Source organism: Rhincodon typus, chromosome 5 (assembly GCF_021869965.1).
Source record: "Rhincodon typus isolate 14 chromosome 5, sRhiTyp1.1, whole genome shotgun sequence".
NCBI classification, from domain to species: domain Eukaryota; kingdom Metazoa; phylum Chordata; class Chondrichthyes; order Orectolobiformes; family Rhincodontidae; genus Rhincodon; species Rhincodon typus.
Genome location: NC_063336.1, coordinates 11,055,700 through 11,081,525, shown reverse-complemented (window position 1 = coordinate 11,081,525; position 25,826 = coordinate 11,055,700). Strand labels below are relative to the sequence as shown.

Sequence of the window (25,826 nt, the reverse complement as noted above, 5' to 3'; positions counted from 1 at the left end):
TTGCAGAATGGACAGCACCAATGGTACTGATTGTGAAGCCCAGTGGGTTGATTCACCTTTGTGGGGAGTTTATACAAATGATACACTGCTTTTCGCAGCAGAATAAATACCCAATCTCTTGCATTGAGGATTTATATGCAAAGCTGGCTGGGGTGTGGGCTGCTATCGTTCTTGAAGCTGGACATGAGCCATGTGTACTTACAATTGCAGTTAGATGAGGATTCCCAGAAGTGTGTTCCAGTAATACCCATAAGGGTTTGTACCAATATACAAGACTGCCATTTGGGTTATCATCTGCCTGTGTAATTTTTCAGCGGACAATAAAGAACATTTTACAAGGTCTATCCCAAGTTGCCATTTATCTAGATGATGTGCTAATAACAAGGAAGATCAGTAAGGAGCACTTTAGAGAACTTGGTCATAGTCCTTAGACATTTCTCCCAGGTGGGCATATGCTTTCAAAGGGAAAAATGTGTCTTCCAGGCATCCCAAGTGATATACTTGGGTTAGGGAGTCCACAGGACCAGGTTACACCCATTGGAAGGTAAAGTGAGGGCTATCAAAGGTGCCCCGGCTCCCACATCTGTACTGGAGCTTAGGTATTTTCTTGGGCTGGTGAATTATTACAGAAAGTTCATACATTCATCATGGCCTTCATTCTGGTACCTTTGCATCAACTACAAAAAAAGTGTCAACCTTGGACATGGTCAGGTAGCCAAGCTATAGCTTTCAAGGAAGTGAAAAAACAGCTGTCATCCTCTAAGGTGTTGGCATACTGTGATCCCAAGTAAGATCCGGTATTGACATGCGATGCCTCCCTGAATGGCATTGGGCTGATATTAGCTTATGGGTGGCCCAGTGGAGAGGAAAACCCAAAAGCGTATGCATCTAGGACTTTGGCTAATGCAGAGCATAAATATGCCCAGATAGAGAAGGAAGGTTTGGCGGTCATATTTGTAATCAGGAAGTTCCACCAATACCTTTACAGTTGTAAACTTGTAATAAAAATGAACCATAAACCCCTACTAGGTCTACATAAAGAGGATAAGGCAGTGCTGTTCATAGCTTCAGGCCGAACTCAGCAGTTGGCTCTAATACTACATGCATATAATTTCAAGTTGGAACATCATCCGGGAGGCCAAGTAGCGATTGTGGAAGCATTGAGCCACCTCCTGCTGTCAGATACACCAGTGGTGGTACCGCCGCTGGAAGACTCCATAATGGTTTCAAATTTTCTGGGCACACTTCCAGTCACAGCTGACAATATCAGATTTTGGACGCAGAAAGATCTCCGGTCCTGGCCAAACTGAAACAACTGGAGGTGAGGGGGGGGATACCAAACGGCTGCCAGAGCCAAAAATGAAACTTTCTTGGACCAGGAGAGATTAGATCACAATAGAGGATGGCATATTATTATGGGGAACAAGAGTGATTGTCCCAAGCAAAGTGACCGTTAGATACTGACTGAACTCCACCTAGGTCACCCACAGGTTTCCGAAATGAAGATGTTGGCAAAAAGTTATGTCAGGTGGCCAGGATTGGATGCAGACATAGCTGTGCTGGTAGGGCAGTGCCCAGAATGCCAACAAGACCACAAATTACTACCAGCAGCTCCTCCACCTTCGTGGGAATGGCTGGGTAAACCCTCGCCTCTGTTACATGTCGATTATGCAGGTCCTTTCATGGGCTCAATGTTCTTAGTCATTGTAGATGCTCATTCAAAGTGGTTGGACACGGATAGAAACACAGGGATGATATTAGAAAAACTGCATGCATCTTTTGTAATACATGGATTCCCAGAAGTGTTGGCCACAGACAATGGGCCATTGTTTACCAGCACGGAATTTGAATATTTCCTAAAGTCGAATGGCATTTGAAATATAAAGACAGCTGAATGCCATCCATCATCCAATGGCCCGGCAAAAAGAGCAGTCCAAACTTTGAAGGCAGTTTAAAGAAACAGCCTACAGCTTCACTAGATAACAAACTGTCCTGTTTGATTATTGGACCACCTCTCATGCAACTACAGGTCTAGCTCCAGTAGAGTTGCTAATGAGGAGGAGACTCCACACCAGGTTAAATCTGATCTTCCTGGACCTGAGGAAGGAAGGTGAAATGGCATCAGGAATACCATTGCCAGACACAAGACTCCACTAAGCGAGAGAGGCAGTTTACTTCAGGGAACGAAGTTTGGTGCAGGAACCATGGGAATGGCCCATCATGGGTAAGAGGCATGGTCGATGTGAAGTCAGGTCCAGTAATCTATAAAGTTCGGGTAGGTGCGACGGTTCTGAACAAGCACATGGACTGAATGGAAGCTGGAAACCTGCAAACGGGATGGAAGCAAAATGTGCCCACCTCCTCAGGACAGGCAGAAAGGCAGGTCGAATCTGTTCGTTCTCCCTCTCTGTAAAGCGTTGAATCTGAGATGGACTTGGCAGATGTCACCACCTCGACGCCTTTGCCACCTGAAGAAGAAAATGAATTTCTTCCGAGACCCTCCAAGAATTAAGAGGCGAGCTACTGTGCGTAACACGTCACTCGTATTCGATGCAGAGTCGGAGGAACCTGATCCAGTGCTAAAATGTGTTGGGGGAGCTACCAGAAAACAAGTGGCCTATGTCCTCAGACCCAGAGCGGGAGGGATGTAGTGATTTTAACAATGACAGCCAGGTGGACCTCATAGAATATGAGTTCCCTGAGTGAGGCTGTTAATCTGGTCCTATCGGGGAACCCTGGCTGACAGATAAAATCTGGAGTGTCAGATATCCTGATACACTGGGAGTTGACTCTGACGAGGCTGGAACAAAGTCAAAGATTTTCCTTGTGTAAATAAAGGATAACATGATTGTGAGATACTGGCCTCCGTGGAATTATTTCAGACAGAAACAGATGATTCCAAGATAGTAAGAACTGCCGATGCTGGAGTCAGAGATAATACAGTGTGGAGCTGGAGGAACACAGCAGGCCAGGCAGCATCAGAAGAGCAGAAAAGCTAACATTTCAGGTCAGAAGAGTCCTGACCCGAAATGTCAGCTTTTCTGCTCCCCTGATGCTGCCTGGCCTACTGTGTTCCACCAGCTCCACACTGTATTATCACAGTTCACTCCAACTTTTTTATCATCTGCAAGTAAAGGGGGCTTCACACTCTCAAAACAATGATTCAGACATACTGTCATGAATGCCCAGAGAATCGGGGTAAAGGATTAGTGTTCTTATTGATTGCTACCAGAGATTCCCCACATGAATCTCCTGGATTTAGCCATTTGAATTGTGTTAGGACTCACTTGAAATAAAATCCTGGAAACCACCCCTGCTATTCCTGGTGTCATCACAATTGTTAAAGATTTTATAAAGAACGCAAAGTTCCCCCATTTATCTGACTTGCCAGAATGAAGCAAAGCATGGACTGACAGGAATTAATATTTATTACAAGTAATTAGACTTCAGCTGCAGGTAAATAGTTGGAAACTGTTGGCATATTAAAACCCTAATTAAAACTAATCCCTTGTAAACTCCCCTTACACATGCGCAGACTGAAAGCAAGGTAAATTGGTTGTGGACTCATGGGAAAGACTGGAAAGATAGTTCATTAGTTTTTGTTTCCAGGTGCTGTTGTTGAGATGATCTTTATGACTGTTCTGCTGGCCAGCATGTTGCTGAAGTCATCTTTCTCCAGTTGTTTCCACTGGATGGTGAGAGACTCAAGGTGGCCAGTTTACTTATTAGGAAGTCAGACTTATCAGTTAAACATAACAGCTTACAACAATTGTGGGAGGAAAGATAAACTAGATTTCTTCAGGTTTACTGTATATTTTGACTGCAGAGATCAGGGAGACTTTGAAGACTTCTTTCTCTGTAACTCGTTCACAGCTCCAAGCTATTTAGTTCCCTATGAACCAATCACTCAGTTCTTGGTAGGCAAAAAAGTATCAGTCATTGAAAAGTGGTCACTAGTCCATAGACCAATGTTGCCAACAAAGGATGCTGTTGTTTACTCCCTTGGCTCAAAAACTGCCTGCAACTCAAACTTCAATTACTGCTTGTTCAAACAGTTGTTTACACGATGCTTGCCATGGGTCAGGTTACCTGATTATCGTAACTCCACTCTTTCAAAAACCGGTTTAAAACAACGATATGATTGTTGAGCCTTTAAAATTTTTGTTTAAAAAACTGAAAATTTGTGTGGTGAGCAGAGTACCAAGTAGCATGTGAAAGATGGCAATCTTAATAATGAATTAATTAATCAGGGCCATCCCTGATTTTTCTGGACCTTTCAAAATGATAATGGAAGCCAATGATTTGAGGGTGGGTGTTGTTTTCTTACAGGATGATGCGTTGGTGAAAGAAAAACCAGCTGCTTACTTGTCTAAGAAACAACCAGTATCAGAAATCGTACTCTACCACAAAAAAAGAGACTTTTGGATTGTTGTCAGCCCTTCAATACTTTGAGGTCGATATCTGACTTGGAAACAAGAAACCATTAATTTACACTGATCAGGATCTACAAGCCTTCCTTGAGAAGTTTAAAAATGCGAATGTGAGACTATTCATATGGAGTCTTTTGTTACAACCATTTATTGTAAATCTATTTATATTACTGGAAAAGATAATGTAATCACAATCGCATTGCCCTGAATGTAAAATTTTTGGAAAAGTTAAAGCTTTAAGAAATGCTAAGACTAAGATGGTAAAAGGAGAGAGGAAAAATAATTGGATGTACGTCTATTTTGTTGTTTGTGTATCATATATTCTGTAACGAACAGATTTTTAAAATGGTATTTCATTTTCTTAAAGCATGAAAGGACCATGTCTTTTTATTCTGTGTTTTTAAAAACTGGACTGAAATGAGAAGGAACTATTTTAGAACCAGTATTTTGGCAAGGGTGCTGCATATTTTGTAAAGCAGATAACCTGACACCCATTGTAAGCATTGTATTAGGCAACTTTTTGAACAAGCAATAATTGAAGTTTGAGTTGCAAATGCTATTGAGCTGAGGGGTTGTTCCAGAAGCAGCTTTTCTTGACAACAGAATTTCCTTGGTCAATGGACTGTGATCATTTATCAGTGACAACAACCTTTTTGGTTGCTAACAACTGTTTGATTGGTTCTCAGGTAACTCAACAGCTTGGATCTGGGAACAAGTTAGAGAGAGAGGCGAAATGTTCATTTACAAACACAGAATGTTGGAGAAACTCAACAGGTCTGGCAACACCTGTGGAGAGAAAAACCTGGCTAATGTTTCAAGTCCGATATGACTTCTTCAGAAATGTTCAGTTCTTCCTCAGTTTCTTTGCAGTCAGAAACTTGCTGCAACCCTAAATAAACCCAATTTATCTTGCCTGCAACAGTTATATGCTATGACTTTTAACTGGTAAGGCAGAATTTTTAAGTGTGAATCAGCCACCTTGTGTCTGTTACCAATCAGTGGAAGCATCCGGAGAAAGATGATACGACCAACATGATGTCCAGCAAACGAGTCATATAGATCATCACAACAGTGGTACCTGGGATCAAAGACTACTGCACTGTGTTTCCAGTTTACTTTCCCTTTGACCATAATCTATTTTACCTTGCCTGTTTACTGTCTGTGTGTGTGTAAGGGGAATTTTATAAGGCACTTAAGGGTTTTAATTAGTATTATATGCTGAAGGTTTTTTACCTGTAGCTGAAATCAAATTGCTCGTAATAAATAGTGATTCTTGTTCACTACAGAAATTTGATCTGAGCTTTCTATTAATCTGAGTCAGAAAATCAGCTAAGTTGGCGAACCTGACATATTTTTTAAAAACTTGTATGTTTTGTGATGACTCTGGGAATAGCAGAGCTGTATAATCAGTGCATTACTCCAATGAACTTTATATGCTTTCTTGTTCAATATGTGGACTAACTACTTATGCTACTTAACATTGTTGACTCCTGCTAATGGTGCTCTGCCAAGTTCAGTTCAGTTTGAGCCACAGCTTCTGCAAACTGCGGATGAAAAACAGCCAGTTGCCAAAGGTTTATACTATAGGTCATTCAGGAATTCAATCTCAACAGAGACCACAGAACAAAAACTTGTTTTACACAGCAGTGATCAGATTTCTGTCTGCAGGTGAAATTTGGCCATGGTGATGGTGTACTTTAGCTTGCAGAGATTAAAAACAGGATGATGGGGAACATTTTATGTGAGGATTAGGATTTTGTACTTGACTTATTGTCCTTGGATCAGGAATTGAGTGTAATGGGAAGTTTTGATTCATTTGTTATTTCATGCTTTGGATCAGATATATTTTTGTCTGGAATCAGTTGTATTTATGACTTTTGAAATGTTTGCGGGTTTCACTAAGGAGGAATTTACCCTAACATTTTATGTTTGTAGAGGTTAAATTTAACAAGAAGGAATTGTCAGACATTTGGCCACAAGCCATTGCGAGTCATTGGAACAACCTAGATCCCTGCCCTGGTAGTTTTAATTATGTGATGTAACCTGTCCTACTCCAGTCATGTCACTTTGATGCAGATAGATTCATACAGTATGGAAACAGACCATCAGCCCAACTCGTCTGTACTGACTGTACATCCCAATCTGACCTCGTCCTATCTGCCAGCCTTTGGCACATTATCCCTCTAAAGCCATCCTATTTATGTACTCATCCAGAAGCCTTTTAAATGTTGTAGTTGCAACCCCCTGCACCATTTCATCTGGCAGCTCGTACTGCACACACCACCGTCTGTGTGAAAAAATTGCCCCTCGGGTCATTTTTAAATCTTGCCCCTCTCACCTTAAACCTAAGCCCTCTAGTTTTAGACTCTGCCCACCCTTGGAAAAAGGCCCTGGCTCTTCATCCTATCCATGCCCCTCATGATTTTATAAACCTCTATAAGGTCACCCATCAGCCTCTGATACTCGAGGGACAGAAGTCCCAGACTATTCAGCCTCTCCCTATAATTCAGTCCCAATAACATCTTTGTAAAATCTTTTCTGCACCCTCTCAAGTTTAACAATCTTCAGCTTGCAACATATAATGTAGCAAAATAATACATTAAAGATTGCATAATGTAAAGCCCTTACATTTGCAAATAAGTGTATTATTCACTTTACTCTGAACAGTTACTAACAATAGCCTTTTTAGCAGCTCAATAAAGGCACACTTGGAATGGAAAAGACACAGATGGCTATCAGGCAAGAATAGGACGGATGTAAATTATATACTGTATAATTCACAGTTGTAGGAAATTCCAAAGTTGAAGCCTGCTTTATTGACGTGAATACAAACCATTTATGAGAACCTATTAAAAATTGCCCATAGTACTGCTGAACATATGGAGCAGGTGTCATTTGCTGTTGGCCCCTCTCATTTTTCTGTTAAAGTATTTTCTTTATAATTCCTATTATTTAGCTTTCAAGAAACTGCATTACATGTCCTGTCTGCAAAACTGTTAATTATCAAAGGTACTCAATATTCAAGTTTGAGACTAAATGCTGGTTATATGTACTGTATAATTGTAAATAGGTTTGAGAGTTCAGTTGAATGCAGTTTATTATTGATGCTGAAAAGTTTTGTTTATTATTTTAATATGTTGCCAAAAATTGGCATGCTTGAATGAAAGTGACAATATTGACGATCAGAATTGAAATTGTACGAGATCTGTTATAAAAAATTATTCAGTATTCGGTGGGAGAGAGTTTGGACTATATTGCACCTGCTTTCGGGCACATTGGAGAGGCAGAGATGCCTGTTTTGTGCTGCTGTCTCCTGCACCTTAACTATGCCTTAAGTATGTCTATTACCACGTTTTTACCAGTGATATTTACACATCCCTAGTGGTCACTTGAAACTGTTATAAGGCCTGTTTATGGGCTAATGGTGGATCTTGTTAGCTGTTGTGGTCTGTTTCTAGTGCAGCAGCATTGTGTGAAGTGCTGTTTTTAGCTGCTTTTGAGAACTAAGAAAATGAGCAAGAATTTCGTTGTCTGGCCATTGAAAGCAGCACTTCCAAATGTTGGCATATTAAGCAGAAGGTTTTTGTGATGTGGGGATTGTTATTTTGGGTAGAAGTTGATTTGCTTGCAAGAGTAGTAGACAGACTTGATACTTTCAGTTATTCAAATGAGCAAAGAAATGGAAGGGTTTTGGGTTACCAGGAGCAGAAATATAAGATTGGTCACGTTCTTATTAGGAAAGAGATTGTTGGCAGCAAATTTGGTAGTTTTTAAAGATACTGTGTATCATTAGAAGCTGTATCGTGTATCCTTTATGTACAGAATTTGATTACCTTATTGACATAGTTTGCATTAAAGATAAGAATTCAGAAGGTTAGAAACAATATAAGGCAGGAGTGGATGTACAAAAGGCCAGAGCTAATGTGTGATGAGTGAGTGAGATATTTTGCAGGATGGAATGCTGAGTATAGTGCTTTGGGTGAGCTACAGAAAGAACAGAATGGAAAGAATGATGTTGTGGAGATGGATGAATAGAATATGGGGTTGTAAGTTCATTTTGAGTTCAAGTAGGATGTTTGATTACAGAGAAACGTATGAATTAGGATCACAAGTAGCCCAGTTTGCTCCTGAAACCTCTGCCGTTAAATCATGTCATAGCTGCTGTCATGACACTATATTCCTGACTATCCCCAATGACTGTTCATCCCCTTGCTTATCAACAGTCTGTCTACTTTGGCCTTAAAAATATTCAAAGACTCTGCTTCCAGTGCCTTTTGTGAAGGACAGTTCCAAAGATTCACGGCATTCTGAGGAATAACTTATTCTCTATATAAATGGGCATCTCTTTATTTTTACACAGTAACACCTAGTTCTAGATTACCCACATAAAGAAACATCCAATGAACATCCACCCTGCCAAGACACCTAGGATCTTGTATGTTTCAATCAAGTCATCTCTCACACTTCCAAGCCTCATAAGACCATATTCCAAGCCTCATATTCCTCATAAGACCACCTGCCCATTCTAGCTTTAATAAACCTTCATTGAACTGCTTCCAATGCTTCTAATTACATCTTACCTTAAATGAGGAATCCAATATTGTACGCAGTACAATGGATGTGATCTAACTAATACCCTGTATATCTGTATGCAATACAACACATCTCACTGTATCTCGGTATGTGACAACAATAAATCAAGCAATCAACCAATTAATCTGAAGCATAACCATGCCGTGTTTGCAAATAAAATCAAAATACTTCAGATAGTGGATATCTGAAATTAAAATAGAAAATGTTTGAGATATGCAGTGGGGTGGGTCTGACAGCATCTGTGGAGAGAGAAAAGTAATTAATATTTCGAGTCCGACTCTTTTTTGGAGCTTCCTTCTTTTGTTTTCGCTTTCTGTCATAGTAATTGATAACATTCCTTTTGTGATTCATGCACAGGGACACCAAGAATCCATTGTGTCTCAGACACTGAAATCTCTTCACAATTTAGATAATATGCATATTTTTATCCTTCCTGTTAAAATCGGCAATTTCACAATTCCCCACATAAATCTCCATTTACCAGATATTTTCCCATTCAAACTATATCCCTTTGTAACAAAAACAAAAAGCTCTGGAGAAACTCAGCAGGTCAGATAGCACTAGTGGAAAGAGAAACAGTTAATGTTTTCAGTCCAATATGACTCTTCTTCGGAACTGAAGAGGTTGGAAAATGGTGGTTTTTACAAACTTGACAGAGCAGAAGGTGAGAAGAGCAAAACATCTTCAAGGTGGGCATACCTGGAAGAGAGGTAGCAGTGCATTAAACACTCAAATAAAAGCAAAATAGTGCAGATGCTAGAAATCTGAAGCAAAACCTCTGGAGGTTCATTCATAATGGACTCTTTCTGTTAACCCTTTTTCTCACTCCACAGATACTGCTAGACCTTCTGAATTTCTCCAACACTTTATTTTTTTGTTGCAGATTTTCCCAACATCTGCAATATTTTCCTTTTACATATCTCTTTATAGATTCCTTATGTCCTCTGTACCATTTACATTTCTTTTGTGCCATCAGCGTAAAACAAATTTAAATTGTAAAAGGTTGAAGCCCCATGACTCATCCCTGTAATACACCACTCTTGCCAACTAGAAAATAATTATTCTGTTTCCTGCTAGCTAATTATTCTGTTTCCTGCTAGCTAATGAATCTGCCACCCATTATGTCAATATTTGATCTGACACCTTATCAAATTTTTTTGCTAATTCATTCATGAGATGTGGCGCACCACTGGCTAGGTCATATCTAATTGCCTAGAGGATAGATTCTGGATTTGCATGTAGACCAGACCAGGTAAGGATGGCAGCTTCGTTCCTTAAACAACTAGTGAGACAGATAGGTTTTTCCGGATAATCAACAGTGGTCATTATTATACTCTTTATACTAGATTTTTGATTACGAATTCCACCATCTGCTGCGGCAGGATTTGAACCCAGAGCACCAGAATACTCTCTGGGTCTACTAGATTAATTGTCGTCAAGCGATAATGCCACTAGGCCATTGATGCCATTTGGAAATTCAAGTGTAATATCTCCACTTGTTCCCCTTTATCCACAGCACATGCCACTTCTTCAAAGGACTCCAATAAGTTAGTTAAGCATGATTTCCATTTGCCAAACCATATTGAGTCTGCCTGATTCCCTTGAGCTTCTCAAAGTGCCCTTTAATGATGTCATAGAGTCATACAACATGGAAACAGACCATTCGGTCCAACTTGTCTATGCTGACCAAGTTTCCAAAACTAATCTATTCTCATTTGCTTGCTTTGGCCCATATCCCTCCTCTAAACCTTTCCTATTCATGTACATATCCAAACGTCTTTTAAATGTTGTAATTGTATCTGCGTCGACCACTTCTTCTGGCAGTTCTTTTCATGTATGAACCACCCTCTGTGTGAAGAAGTTGCTGCTCAGGTCCCTTTTAAATCTTTCTCCTCTCATCTTAAACTTATGCTGTCTAGTTTTGAACTCTCCTAACCTATGGTAAAGACCTTTGCTATTCAACTTATCCCTGCCTCTCATGCTTTTATAAACCTCTGTAAGTCTTTAATAGTAGTTTCTAAAATTTTTTTCTATGATACATTAAGCTGACTAATCCATAGTTTCTTGCTTTGTGAGTCCCTAATTTTTGAATAAAGCTGTTACAGTTAGTATTTTCCAATCTAATGGAAGCTTCTCTGAATCAAGGAATATTGGGAAATTAAAACCAATGCAACAACCATTCGACATGCCACGTTTTAGGATGAAGTCCTTCAGCGTCCAGGAACCTAGCCACAACCCCAACAGTTTGCTCAGTACCATTTCCCTGGAGATTGTAATTTTCTTTGACTTACTCCCTCCCTTCCATTTCTGGATTTATAGCTATTTCTGGGATGTTAATTGTATCTTCTGTGGTGAATACTGATGAATAATACTTGTTCAATTCATCTGCCATCTTATTATTTATTTTTATTAATTCCCCACGCTCATATTCTATAGGACCAGTGCTCACTTTCTAATTCTTCTCCTGTCAGTATTATTAGTCCTTTAAACATATTTCTAGCTAGCTTTCTTGCACACACTTTGTTCCTCTTTATTAATCTTTGTAAACTTTTTATATTTATATTTTGTCCAGTCTTCTCATCTGCCATCCATATTTGTGCAAAGATACGATTGGCAAAATTGGCTGAACTGCATACATGAGTTACAAAAGAAATCGTTGGAAAAGATCAGCAGGTTTGGCAGCATCTGTGAAGGGAAATCAGAGTTAACATTTCGGGTCCAGTGACCCTTCCTCAGAACGTGGATACATGTGTTGTAGCTTCCAAGACTGTTGAAGGTAGTTTCACCCTTGACATTCCAACCAGTGGGTGGGTCCATTGTTTCTGTGATTAAAACCTTGCCATTGTATTGCATTAAGCCTCGTGCCAAATTGGTCTCCCCTTGTGAGGCATACAATCACTTAGCAACATGCTTAGCTTTGGGCTGCACACCATCTTCATTTAAATTAGTGGGCAGCGCTTAGTTTGTACTGCAGTGATTGAACATGTGTGATGGAATCCATAGTTTCTCAGACCGCTAGGGGAGCATCGTGCAATCTTTTCTGAACAGACAACTTCCTGAATGTTCATTTGGGTGCACTGAAACTGGTTTCAAAAGGTTCATTTTTTTTTTACTTGAAAGTAAAACTGAAACTGCAAGCTAAAATAAAACAAAAGTTTTGAAGAAGTGCCCCTAGACTTGAAATGTTAACTCAGTTTTCTCTCCACAGATGCTGATAGACCTGCTGAGTTTCTCCAGCATTTCTGTTTATGTTTGAAATGTCAAGTTTCTGGGGAAACTGAAACTGTTTGAAAGCAGATGTTAAATACAGGTCCATATAAATTTATGTCACCCAATTGTGCAGTGCAAACAGGCGAAAGAAAATGAGGGCTGGATCCAGGATCTGATAGTAGGCCAATACAAAGTTGTTACAGCTGTTTCTGTCAGTAAAAATAATTGACTGACCAGACTCGGTCAGAAAGTTGTTACAGGGGCTTTGTAGAAAAGTAATACTGGTGGAACCCTGCCATTAACACTGGCGTGAGCAGAGCTGACAGCGTTCTCAATGTTGACCATTTTGTTGAGAATTGTGCCTACGGAGCCCTGCCTGATTACAATCAGCTATTGGATGAAATTTGGTGGCACATCTTTGAAGAAAGGAGCTGGAATTCTAACTGAGGAAAATAATTTTTTGAAGGATCTGTGACTGTATATGCTGAGAGTGGTGCATTGTAAAGCCATTAAATCTATCTCTGTTGTATCTGCTATTCTGTGAACTTTAAAGCATCTGTCGACCATGATTTCTCTGTTAATTCATATTTAATTTGTGTTGATTTTGGTTTGACAGTTAAAGTAAAAGTTATTTAAAGTGAAATCTTGTCCATTTCTTTGTTGAGGTTATTTGGTAAATTTGGTTCTTTTAATTTGTTGATCTCCATGGGAATCACTGACTATACATGGCTTAAAGATGCATTGTATATGGTTTTGTTTTCCATACTTAAGGAGAGATATACATACCTTGTAGGGTTGCAACAAAGTTTGCCCAGATTAATTCTGAGGATGAGAACTGCACTATTTGGTGAGTTTGAGTAGAATGGGCCTATACACTTTGGGGTTTAGAAGAATGAGAGGTCATCTCAATGAAAAATATAAGCATCAAAGAGCTTGGCAAGGTAGATTCTGAAATGCTATTTCCTCTGGCTATGGAGTCTAGGAATAGTCTGGGTGTCACAACCTTAAAAGAAGGAATAAGCCATTTAGAACTGAGAAGGAGAATCTTTTTCATTCCAAGGATTGTGGATCTTCCAAATTTTGTATCCTGAATGTGTGGGCGCTCATCTAGCAAGTGTATCCAAGATGATGATCAGTAGATTTCTGGGATCCAGGGGAATTGAAGGATATGGGGAAATCAAAACAAAGAAAGAACAAAGAACAGTACTGCGCAGGAACAGGCCCTTCAGCCCATCAGATCTGTACTGACACATGTTGCCTTTCTAAATTAAAAACCTTTTGGCTCTAAGCTGTCTGTATCCCTCTATTCCCTGCCTGTTCAAATACCTGTCAAGATGCTTCTTAAACATTTGCTATTGTATCTGCCTCCATTACTTCTTCTGGCAGCTCATTTCAGGCATTTATCACCCTCTGTTTAAAAACACTTGCCTCTCATCTCCTTTAAACTTGCCCTCTTTTACCTTAACCCTATACGCCCTAGTAATTGAAAATGACTATCTTGGGAAAAAAAAAGTCTGACTATACATTCTATCTATGCCTCTCATAATTTTGTAAACTTCAATCAGGTTTCCCCTTATTCCTTCAAGCAAAAACAAACCAAATTTGCTCAATCTCTGCTCATATCTAATATCCTTCAGAGCTGGTAGACATCTGAGTAAATGGTTTCTGTACTGTCTCCAAAGCCTCCACATCCTTCTGGTAGTGTGTTGACCGCAACTATACACAATATTCCAAATGTGACCTAACTAAAGTTCTCTATAGCTGGAACATGACTTGCCAATTTTTATACTCTGTTTCCTAACCAACTCCCTGCTTTGTCCTTGAGTGGACCTGCCCCATCCCTATATCTTGGTCTTTATATATGTTTAAAATGCCTTGGTATTTGGCTTAATCCCTGCAGAACACCACTAGTCACAGATCTTCAATCTGAAAATCACTGACAGCTATTCTCTGTCTTCTGTGACTAAGCCAGTTCTATATTCATCTTACCAGATCACTGCAGATCCCATGTAAATTCACCATATGTATCACAATATGAGGGACCTTGTCAAAGGCCTTGCTAAAGTCCATTTGGCAACAATCATCTTTGTCACGTCCTCAAAAATATCAAGTTTGTGAGACATAACCTTTCCCACACAAAACCATGCTGCCTCTTGCCAATAAGTCCATATTTTCGCAAATGTGAGTAAATCTTATCCCTAAGAATCTTCTCCAATAATTTCCCTACCACTGATATAAGGTTGACTGGTGTGTAATTTCCTGGATTATCCCTGTTGCCCTTCTTAAACAAAAGAGCAATGTTGGCTATTCTGCAGTTCTCTGGGACTTCTGTGACTAATGAGGGTACAATGATTTTGTACAAGACCCAAACAATTTCCTCATCTGCCTCCTTCAGCATTTTGGGATAGATTCCAACAGATTCTGGGGATTTGTCTACCTGAATGTTTTTCAGAGCTCCTAATACGTTTTTTATATCGACATGCCCTAGAATATCAACATACCCTCCGGAGACTCACCATCCACCATATCCTTCTGTTCGTAAATACTGATGCAAAGTATTTGTTAATTCACCCACTTCTTCTGGCTCCACATACAAATTCCCTCCTTTGTCCTTAAATGGAGCTGCCCTATTCCTAGTTCTTGGTCCTTATATATGTATGTAAAACCTTGGGATTTTGCTTAATCCTGTTTACCAAAGATATATCATGGCCCTTTTTAGCCCTCCTAATTCCTTGTTTGAGTTCTTTCCTGCTATCTTTGTATTCTTTGAGGGTTCTGTCTGTCTTCAGTTTCCGAAACCTGATGTATGCCTCCTTTTTCTTTTTGACTAAGCTCTCAATTTCTCTTGTCAACCAAGATTCTCAAATCTTGCCATCGTTATCCTTCATTTTCACAGGAACATGCTGGTCGTGAACTCTAATTAACTGACCTTTAAAAGATTCCTATATGCCAGATGTGGATTTAACCTCAAACAGCTCTGCAATCTACATTACCCAGCCTAATGTTGTGCTAGTTGGTCTTGCCCCAATTTAATGCGTTAACCTGAGGACTACTCTCATCCTTATCATGAAGTAACTTAAGACTTAGAGAATTTTATCACTGCTGTCACTGAAACACCAATCATCTACTGGGCTTATTCCCCAAAACCAGGTCTAATACGGCACCTTCCTTTGTTGCACAATTTACATATTATTTCAAAACTGCCCTAGACACAACTAGCAAATTGAACCACCCTCAAGTTTAGATGCAACTCGTCCTTCTTGTACAGGTCTCACCTGCCCCAGAAGCCCTCCCTCCTACACCAACTTTTTAGCCACATATTTAGCTGTACTATCTTCATATTCCTAGCCTCACTGCCACATGGCATAGGAAGTAACTTCAAGATTCCGACCCTAGAGGTCCAGCTTTTCAACTTCCTTACTAACTCCCTGAAATCCTGATACAGGGTCTCTCTTTCTACCTCTGTCATTAGTACTAATATGGATCGCACCTCTAGCAACTCACTCTCCCCTTTCAGAATATCCTGTGCCTGCTCATACCCTGGCACCAGGGAGTTTCACTTGCAGTCCCCAATCACTACTGCTCATCTACGCTTTGACCCTCCCTGTTGTACACTATGCCAGTTGTGCTGCCACTGACTTGGCTGCTGCTTTCCCTTGAGAGCCCACCCCCATTCCCTAAAGTACCCAAAACAGCCTTTCTGTTGAGAGGGGAATGGCCACAGGGGACTCCTGCACTGTATGCCCACACTTCCTTGTCTTCCTTGCTGGTCATCAACCCTTTTTTGTTTTGTAGCCCTTACTAGTACTGTGACCAGCATGCTAAACATGCTATCCATGACATTTTCAGCCTCATGGTGGCTCTGTCATTAGCACTGCTGCCTCATAGTACCAAGGACTCGAGCTGATTCCAGCCTTGAGTGACTGTGTGAAGTTTTCATATTCTTCCCATGTCTATGTGGTTTTCCACTGAGTGCTCTGATTTCCTCCCAGAGTCTAAAGATAGGCAGGTTAGGTGTGTTATAGAGCGGAGGTTGATCCCCACTCTGAGAACTAAAAACCAAAATACCCAAAAAGGAGCACCTCGCCTTAAACTCTGTTAAAGTTGAGTGTGAAAATTGGTGTAACCTGCTTCTCAACAACTTCTAGTGGTTAAATAAAACAAGTCCCTGACACTCAGTTTACAATCAACAAGTAACAATTTACTTATCTAACTCTAACAGTGAACAAATTAGCTGAAGTATTAACAAAACGAATAAGCCCATTCTAACTACTAACTATTCCTGAATAAAACAAGATTCTAGTGGTATGCTGTCCTAATAAATACAAGTCCCACTAGTATAGAATAAAAAAAAAACAGACTTTAGTCTCGCAAAATTACAGCTAGGTTACCTGTCTTCTGGAATGTTCTGTGCCTTCTCCGTCGATTCTGTCAGGAATGTCTTCCCATCGAATGTTTTGTCAGGAATATTAACTAGTTGTGCCGTAGCTACCTTTCTCTAAAACTTAGAGAAGGTTGTGAGAGCAGTTAACTCTGGCAGATGGCAGTTAATTCTCCTGTTTATCCAACTGCCATCTTCTTTTATACCCTTAATGACATATCAATTTCTTACAATAGGATTGGTCTTAGTTGTCAAAACCATCAGATTTAAATTTAATTGGTTTTTGGTATCTAAGTGCCTGATTCAAATTGATTGATTAAAATCAAAACTTGTTGTGCTGACAACAAAACAAAAGTGCTGATTAGCCTTCTAACTCTATGACCTTTTGATACAGATGCTTCAATTTGAGGGCTGTCTGTGCACCTGCAAACCCACAAGCTGCAGCCCACAGACATTTTGTTTAAATCTTTAAGAATAGAAAAAGGGCATCATCTTTTAAAGGGACCATGCACTTCTTTTCCCCCTCCCCTTGCATTTTACAAACACCAGATTCTAATTTCCTGCCTTCCAATCCACAAGTACTCCACCCAAGTTTGCAACAGGTGGATTAGGCATGGTAAATGTGGAGTTACAGGGATAGTGTAGAGGTCAAGGTTTGAGTGGGATGCTCTTTGGACGGTAGATGCAGACTTGATGGGCTGAATGGCCTTTTTCTAGACTGTAGAGATTGTATGATTCATGGATGCTCCATAGTGAATCCATCTGCAGCTCCAGGCCCTCCATTTGGAAAATCTGGAAACTACAGCTGAACACCCTTCCTGCATATGAAGTCAACATTGGCACCGGCAGTGTCCCTACATTTCCCACAGGAGGAACATTCCATGGGGCCAAGTTCTACTGTCACTTCGAACCATATCAACGACAGACAACAATCTAGGAATGATTACACAATCTAATCTACATGTCACCACATTCAGGTCTCTGACTTCTGTTCTCTATTTCTATCTGACTACAACTGCAAAGAGTAAGTTTCTTTTTATTTCAAAAACATACCTTATTCATAAAAATTTTCATACACAAACATAGTCACTAAAGCAGTTTGATTCTGCACAGTCTTAGCATATGGAGAACAAACAAACACAAAGGTATTTCCTACTTATACAAAACTATATTTACATATATTTGAGCCACGGGGATGGTGTAATAACTGAACAGACCCCCATTGTACTTTGGCACAAAGACCTTAGGTCTTTCCCCACAGCGCCTTGGTGGCAGCTGCCCCAAACATAATACGTCCTTTTTTCATTTCAAAAATATACTTTATTCATGGAAGATTTTTATATACATGCACAGTTATGAGAGCAGTTGCATCCCTCAGCATGTAATGCTGGACCTTGGAATGTGTCAGTCTGCAACACTCGGTCAAGGTCACCTACTTGTTCTGGAAGACCAATAAGTTTCGGGCAGACCAAAGAGCATCTTTCACCAAGTTGATGGCCCTCCAGGTGCAATTGATGTCTCAGTGTGTGTCCCAGAGAACAAACCGTGGAGTACAGGGTCCTGCATCTCAGAACAGCTATTGTTTAAAACTGATTTTGCGGGATGTGGGCTTCTCTGGCTGGCCAGCATTTATTGGCTGTCCCTAGTTGCCCTTCTGAAGGTAGTGGTGAGCTGCCTTCTTTAACCGCTGCAGTCCAACTGCTGTGGGTTGACCACAATATCATTCGAGAGGAAATTCCAGAATTTTGACCCAGCGACAGTTCAGGAATGGTGCTATATTTCCAAGTCAGAATGGCTTGGAGGGGAACTTGAAGGTGGTGGGTTTCCCATATGTCTGGTACCCTTGTCCTTTCAGCTGGAAAGGGTCATGTGTGTTGGAAGGTGCTATCTGAGGATCTTTGGTGCATCTTGTAGATAGTGCACACTGCTGCTACTGAGCATTGGTGTGGATGCAGTGCCAATCGAACGGCTGCTTTGTCATGGATAGTGTCAAGCTTCTTGAGTGTTGTTGGGGCTGCATTTATCCAGGCTAGTAGAAGTATTCCATCACATTCCTGATTTGTGCCTTGTAGATGGTGGACAGGTTTTTGGGAGTGAGGAGGTGAGTTACTTGCTGCAGTATTCTTAGCCTCTGACCTGTTCCTGTAGCTAATGTGATTATGTGGTGAGTCCAGTTGAGTTTCTGATCAATGATAACTCCAAGGATGTTGATAGTGGGGGATTCAGTGATGGTAACACCATTGAATGTCAAGGGGTGGTGGTTAGATTGTCTCTTATTGGTGATGGTCATAACCTAGCATTTGTGTGGTGCTTGAATGTTACTTGCCACTTGTCTGCCCAAGCCTGACTATTTTGCCTGGGCTGCTTCAGTGTCTGAGAAGTTGCAAATGATGCTTAATATTGTGCAAACATTGGCAAACATCCTTACTTCTGCCCTTATGATGGAGGGAAAGTCATTGATGAGCAGCTGAAGTTGGTTGGACCCAGGACACTACCCTGAGGAACTCTTGCAGAGATGTCCTGGAGCTGAGATGACTGACATCCACTAACCACGACCGTCTTCCTATGTGGCAGGTATGACTCTAACCACTGGAGAGTTTGCCCCCTCATTTCCATTGAGTCCAGTTTTGCTAGGGCTCCTTGATACAACATTCGGTCGAATGTAGCCATGATGTCACGGGCTGTGACTCTCACCTCACCTCTGGAATTTAGGTCTTTAGTGCATGTTTGAACCAAGGTTGTAATGAGGTCAGGACCTGAGTGCCCTGGCAGTACCCAAACTGGGCATCACTAAGCAGGTGCTGCTTGATAGCACTGTTGATGACACCTTCCGTCACTTCACTGATGATCGACAGTAGATGAGTTGGGTGGTAATTGGCCGGGTTGGATTTGTCCTGCTTTTTTATGCGCAGGACATACTTGGGCAATTTTCCACATTGTCAGGTAAATGCTAGTGTTGTAACTGTACTGGAACAGCTTGGCTAGTGGAGTGGCAAGTTCTGGAGCACAAGTCTTCAGTACTATTGCCAGAATGTTGTCAGGGCCCATAGTCTTTTCAGTATCCAGTGTCTCCAACCGTTTCTTGATATCACGTGGAGTGAATCGAATTGGCTGAAGACTGGCATCTGTAATGCTAGGAACCACTGGAGGAGGCCAAGATGGATCATCCACTTGGCACTTCTGGCTGAAGATTGCTGCAAATGCTTCAGCCTTATCTTTTGCACTGATGTGCTGGGCTCCTCTATCATTGAGAATGGGGATATTTGTGGAGCCTCCTCCTCCAGTGAATTATTTAATCCTCTGCTACCATTTCCGACTGGATGTGGCAGGACTGCAGAGCTTAGATCTGAACTGTTGGTTGTGGGATCCCTAAGTTCTGTCTACCTGTTGCTGCTTATTGCAGTTTAGCATGCAAGTAGTCTTGTTTGGTGGCTTCGACAGGTTGATACCCCATCTTCAGGTATGCCTGATGCTGCTCCTGGCATGTCATTCTGCACCCTCCTTTGAACCAGGGTTGACCCCTTGGCTTAATGGTAATGTGGGGGATATGCCGGGCCATGAGGTTACACATTGTGCTGGATACAATTCTGCTGCTGTTGATGGCCCACAGCTCCTCATGGATACTCAGTGTTGAGTTGCTAAGTCTGTTTGAAGACTGCCCCATTTAGCATGGTGCTGGTGTCGCCCAATGTGAAAGAGCGTATCCTCAATGTGAAAAGGGACCTCCTGTCCACAGGTCGCTCTCACCAATACTGTCATGGATAGATGCATCTGCAGCTGGCAGATTGGTAAGGATGAGGTCAAGTATGCTCTGTCACCACCTGCCACAGACACAGTCTAGCAGCTATGTCCTTTAGGACCTGACCAGCTCAATCAGTAGTACTGCTGCCGAGCCACTCTTGGTGGTGGAATTGAAATCTCCCACCCAGAGTACATTTTGTGCGCTTGCCATCCTTAGTGCTTCCTCCAAGTTTTGTTCAATATGGAGAAGGAGTCCTGATTCACTAGCTGAGGGAGGATGGTATGTGGTAATCAGCAGGAAGTTTCCTTGTGCCATGAGACTTCATGTGGTCCAAAGGCAATGTTGAGGACTCCCCGACCAACTCCAGCCCGACTATATACCATTGTGCCACCACCTCTGCTGGGTCTGACCTGCTGGTGGAACAGGACATATCCAGGGATGGTGATACTGGTGTCTGGGATATTGTCTATAAGGTATGATAGCACTGCTGCCTCACAGCGCCAGGGACCCGGGTTCGGTTCCACCCTCGGGCGACTGTCTGTGTGGAGTTTGCACGTTCTCCCCGTGTCTGCGTGGGTTTCCTCCCGGTGCTCTGGTTTCCTACCACAGTCCAAAGATGTGCAGGTTAGGTGGTTTGGCCATGCTAAATTGCCCGTAGTGTTCAGGGAGGTGTAGATTAGGTGGGTTATAGGGGGATGGGTCTGGGTGGGATGCTCTGAGGTTCGGTGTGGACTTGTTGGGCCGAAGGGCCTGTTTTCTATGACTATGACTCTATGTCAGACTGTTGCTTGACTAGTCAATGAGACAGCTGTCCCAATTTTCGCACTAGCCCCTAGATGTTAGTGAGGAGGACTTTGCAGGATCGACAGGGCTGTTTCTGCTGTTATCTTTTCCAGTGCCTGGGTTGATGCCAGGTGATTCATCCAATTTCATTTCTTTGAGACTTTATAGCGATTTGTGCAACTGAATGGCCATTTCAGGCGGCAGCTGAGAGTCAACCACATTACTGTGGGTCGGGAGTCACGTGTAGGCCAGACCAGCTGAGGATGGCAGATTTCCTTCCCTAAAGGACATTAGTGAACCAGATGGGTTTTTCTGACAATTGACAATGATTTCATGGTGATCAGTAGATTCTTATTTCTTAATTCCAAAGTTTTTTTTTGAATTTGCTTAGGATGAACCTCAACAAAAGCCACTGCATCTTTCTCCAGACTCCCTTTACAAAGGCACATTCCAGCAGGAGATGTGTGACAGTCTGTACTCCCCTCCGCAACTGCTTCAAGGGCAATGTGCGGTGGTGCAGAGAGTCTGGATGTACGTGAAGGATCTCACAGTTAGTGCCCTTCTTAATGCTTGTTGGAAAATTCTAGTGATGAGGCATTTTTCACTGTATTTCATTGTATTTTTCACTGTAAATATACATGACAATAAAATCATTCATTCATTCTGCCAAATGATTTTGACAGTCTGCTCAGGAAACAACCCACAAGATCCAGTATTTCCCACAGGATCTCGAGGATACTACGTACTGACGACTTCCTGATGGACTTGTGATCAAAGGTGTTTCTCTCTGCAACTTTCTCTACGAAGGACAATTTTTACAGAATCGTTAGACTACTTGGAGCATTCTGCAGCAATGAAGCCATTCCAATCCTTTGCAACACCAGGGACAAGTAGAGCCTCGGTACTTGGTGTTTGTGTACCGAAGGTCAATGCACAGCTTGATATAGCCACACAGAAAGATGGCCATTGGGATGAGGGCAATGTTGGGTACGTTCTTCCCCGTCTTATCCTGAGTTTTGTACATGGTGTCCCATCAGACATGGTCCATCTTAAACTCAGATGAAGTGGGAAGTGGCTCGGGTGACTGTAACGGTGCAGCTTCTGGCAACGGGCCAGACCTGCACTACATTCAACAGTGAAGTGCCTCACACCTGATGACCAGGTGTTTACCCTCAATGGAGAGGAAGCGGTGCTCCCAAAAGACCAGGTTCGGTCTCACTTTGGCGATACACTCCTCCCAAGATTTTGTGCACGTCCCAGCCCCTCCGAACCATATTCCCAGCACTTCTGCAGCATTTCTGTATGTATCGTCTGCTATGAGGAGGCACCTGCCCACCACCTCCTTAACTTCGGAGATGGTGAAATTGCCTCCTTGCAGCAGAATACCCAGGCCGGAGGAATGGCAATCATTTTCCCCCAACCAAATCAAAGGCCCATAACCCGACCATTTCCTGTAGCTGCTGAGGTGTGGTATAGAAACAGAGAAATATAGAAGATAGAGGCAGGAGGAGGCCATTCCACCTTCTGAACCTACTTTGCCATTCTTCACAATCATGGCTGATTGTCCAACTCAACAGCCTAATCCTGCTTTCTCCCCAAAACCTTTGATCCCATTCATATCATGTGCTATGTCTCGTCGTCTCTTGATTACATTCAATGTTTTGGCATCAACTACTTCTTGTGATAATGAAGCCCACAGGTTCACCATCCTTTGGGTGAAGAAATATCTCCTCATCTCCGTCCTAAATCATCTACCCCAAATCCTCATACTGTGATCCCTGGTTCTAGACACACCCACCATCGGGGACATCCTCTTTGCATCTACCCTGTCCAGTCCTATTAAATTTTTATAAGTCTCTATGAGATCCCCCCCTCATTTGTCTGAACTCCAGCAAAAACAATCCCAACCTAATCAATCTGTCCTCATACGTCAGACCCGCCATCCCTGGGATCAGCCTGGTAAATCTTTGTTGCACACCCTTGACAGCAAGAGCATCCTTCCTCAGAAAAGGAGACCGAAACTGCACACAGTATTCCAGGTGTGGTCTCACCAAGGCCCTGTACAACTTGCAAACCCCTGAAGAAACAGGAGGTCCGCTTTGACATTGACCAGAAAAGCCAGTGTGGAAACACATCACATAGTAGATTTAACACTTCGCACGTTAATACTGGCAATTTTAAAACCGATTTTGAGAGTTCGTAGAATTACCTGTAGACCCAATACTCATGCACCCACAGTATTGTCACTTGGGAAACTCAGTGTCAGATTGGCACTTTATCTCTTTCCAGGCAGTACTCACTCAATGTGTAAACCTGGTTCCTGAGCAGCCAAGCCTGTGTCCATGATCCTGTTCTCAGCTGTGGCAACTGAAAAGACTTCTCTCAGAATCCTCCATGGTTGCTTCTCACCAGCGCCCTCTGTTCGAACCAATTTTAGTTCATTGAACAGTGAAGTTAAAGAGGTGGGGGGCGGATGCCTCCTCGTAGCAAGACGGTACATGCAGAAATGGTGCCCTGAGACTAATTAACTTACGTCCCGGTGGTAAAGAGTGAGTGGCTAGCCGTCCTGCAGCAGCTCCCACTGCTGATGGTGACATCTAGGCCCGTCATTGTGGCCGGAGACTTCAACTGCATCATTGATGCAGATCAATCATCCAGAGGGGCTGACAGCTAGCCAGGCGCCATGTCCAGATTCCTGATGGAAACCGTTCAAGTCGCTAAGCTGCACGACATGACATGGCCAGAGCAGTGCAAGGCATAGCTTAAAATAAGGTGTCAAACTGGAGGAGTTACAACACAGACCCACTTGCATATTAAACCACATAAGCAGCAAGTGATGGACAAGGATAGATAACCCACATCAGTCGAATAGATCTAGGTTCTGCTGTCTTGCCACACCTCATTGTGAATGGTGGTGGACAATTAAACAAATAACAAGATGTGGAGGCTCCACAAATATCTCCATCCTCAACAGTGGGGAGCCCAGCATATCAGTGCAAAAGACAAGGCTGAAACATTTGTATTTATCTTCAGTCAGAAGTGCCAAAGGATGATACATCTTACTCTCCTCTGGAGGTCCTGTTCTTCAGCTAATTCCATTCATTTCATGTGATATCCAGAAATGGCTGAAGGCATTGTACACTGAGAAGGCAATGGTCCTGTCAACATTATGGTAGTAACACTGTAGACTTTTGCTGTAGAACAGGCTGTGCTCCTAACCAAGCTGTTCCGTTGCAGCTACAATATTGGCATCTACCTGATGAAGTGGAAAGCTGCGCAGGTATGTCTGTGCACAGAAAGAAGGACAAATCAAACATGACCAGTTGCCACTCTAGCAGGTTACTTGAGATCACTTGAGAATGATAGAAGCCCTTGTTGACAGTGCTATCAAGCAACTCTTACGAGGGAATAATCTGCTCTGAAGCCCTTTTGGGCTTCGCCAAGGTCACTTGACTTCTGACTTCATTTCAGGTTTGCTTCAAACATAGAAGAAAAGAACCGTATTCCAGAGGTGAAGTGAGTGTGGTTGCCCTGAACATTAAATCAGCATTTGATTGAGTCTGGCATCAAGGAGTCCTGGCAAAACTGGAGTCAGTGGGAATCATGGGATTACTGTCCGCTATTTGGAGTTACATCTAGCATAAAAGAGAATGGTAGTGGTTGTTGCAGATCTATCGTTATCTTATTCCTCAGAATAGTGTCCTAGGCCTAACCATTTTCAGCTGTTTCATCAATGACTTTCCCTCCAACATAAAATCAAAAATGGGGAAGCTCATTGATGATTGCAGAATGTTCACCATTCATGATGACTGGGTACTGAAACAGACCGTGTTTGTATGCCTTAATACCTGGGCTTGAGCTGCGAAGTGGCAAGTGGCATTTGTGTCATTCAAGTATTAGGGAGTGACTGTCTCCAACAAGAGAAAATCTAATTCTCGCCTCTCGATGTTAAAAGGCATTATCATTGCTGAATGCCCCAGTGGTAACATTCTGGGATCACCACTGAACAGAAACAGAATTAGGCTAGCTATATATTTACTGCGGCTGCAAGAAAAGTTTGGAGGATAACAACTTGTTGTGTCCCCAGTGCCTGTCCACTGTCCACAAAGCACAAGTCAGCAGATGGAAACCTCTCCACTTGCTTGTATGGCTGCAGCTCCAATAACATGAAAGCAGCTCAACATCAGCCAGCGCAAAGTAGCTTGCATTCCATTTATCCCTTCACCATTCAGTCTCTCTGATACCAGCCAACAGCTGTGTGTACAATTTTTAGGATGCTTTGCAGCAACGCTGGATGCTCCGATAACATTTTACAAACTTGTGACTTCTACCACCCAAAAGGACAGGAGCAGCAGATGTATGGAAACACTATCACTTTCACGTTTCCCATCAAGCCACATACCCTCCTGACTTGGAATTATATCGTTGTTGCTGGGTTAAAATCCTGGAACACTCTTCCTAAAGATGTTGTGAGTGCCCCTACACCTGTAACAGTTTTGGAAGGTGGCTCACTGCTGTTTTCTTAGCCAGAGGTGATAAATTCTAGCGTAGGCTGTGATACACACAATCCAATGAACGAATAAAAAACAAAGTGGAGTTGAGGCAGAAGTCAGATGTGATTTTGTTGAACGGTAGGGCAGGCTCAAGAGAATGTACAGACTACTCCTACTTCTATTCCTTTTCTTAC

At 42.0% G+C, this 25,826-nt stretch overlaps 1 protein-coding gene across 1 annotated transcript in view; it reads left to right on the top strand.

The window, feature by feature from the left end:
- Positions 1-25,826, top strand: part of kif6 (kinesin family member 6) — a 504,857-nt gene that overhangs the window by 84,430 nt on the left and 394,601 nt on the right. The gene's annotated exons all lie outside the window — the stretch shown is intronic.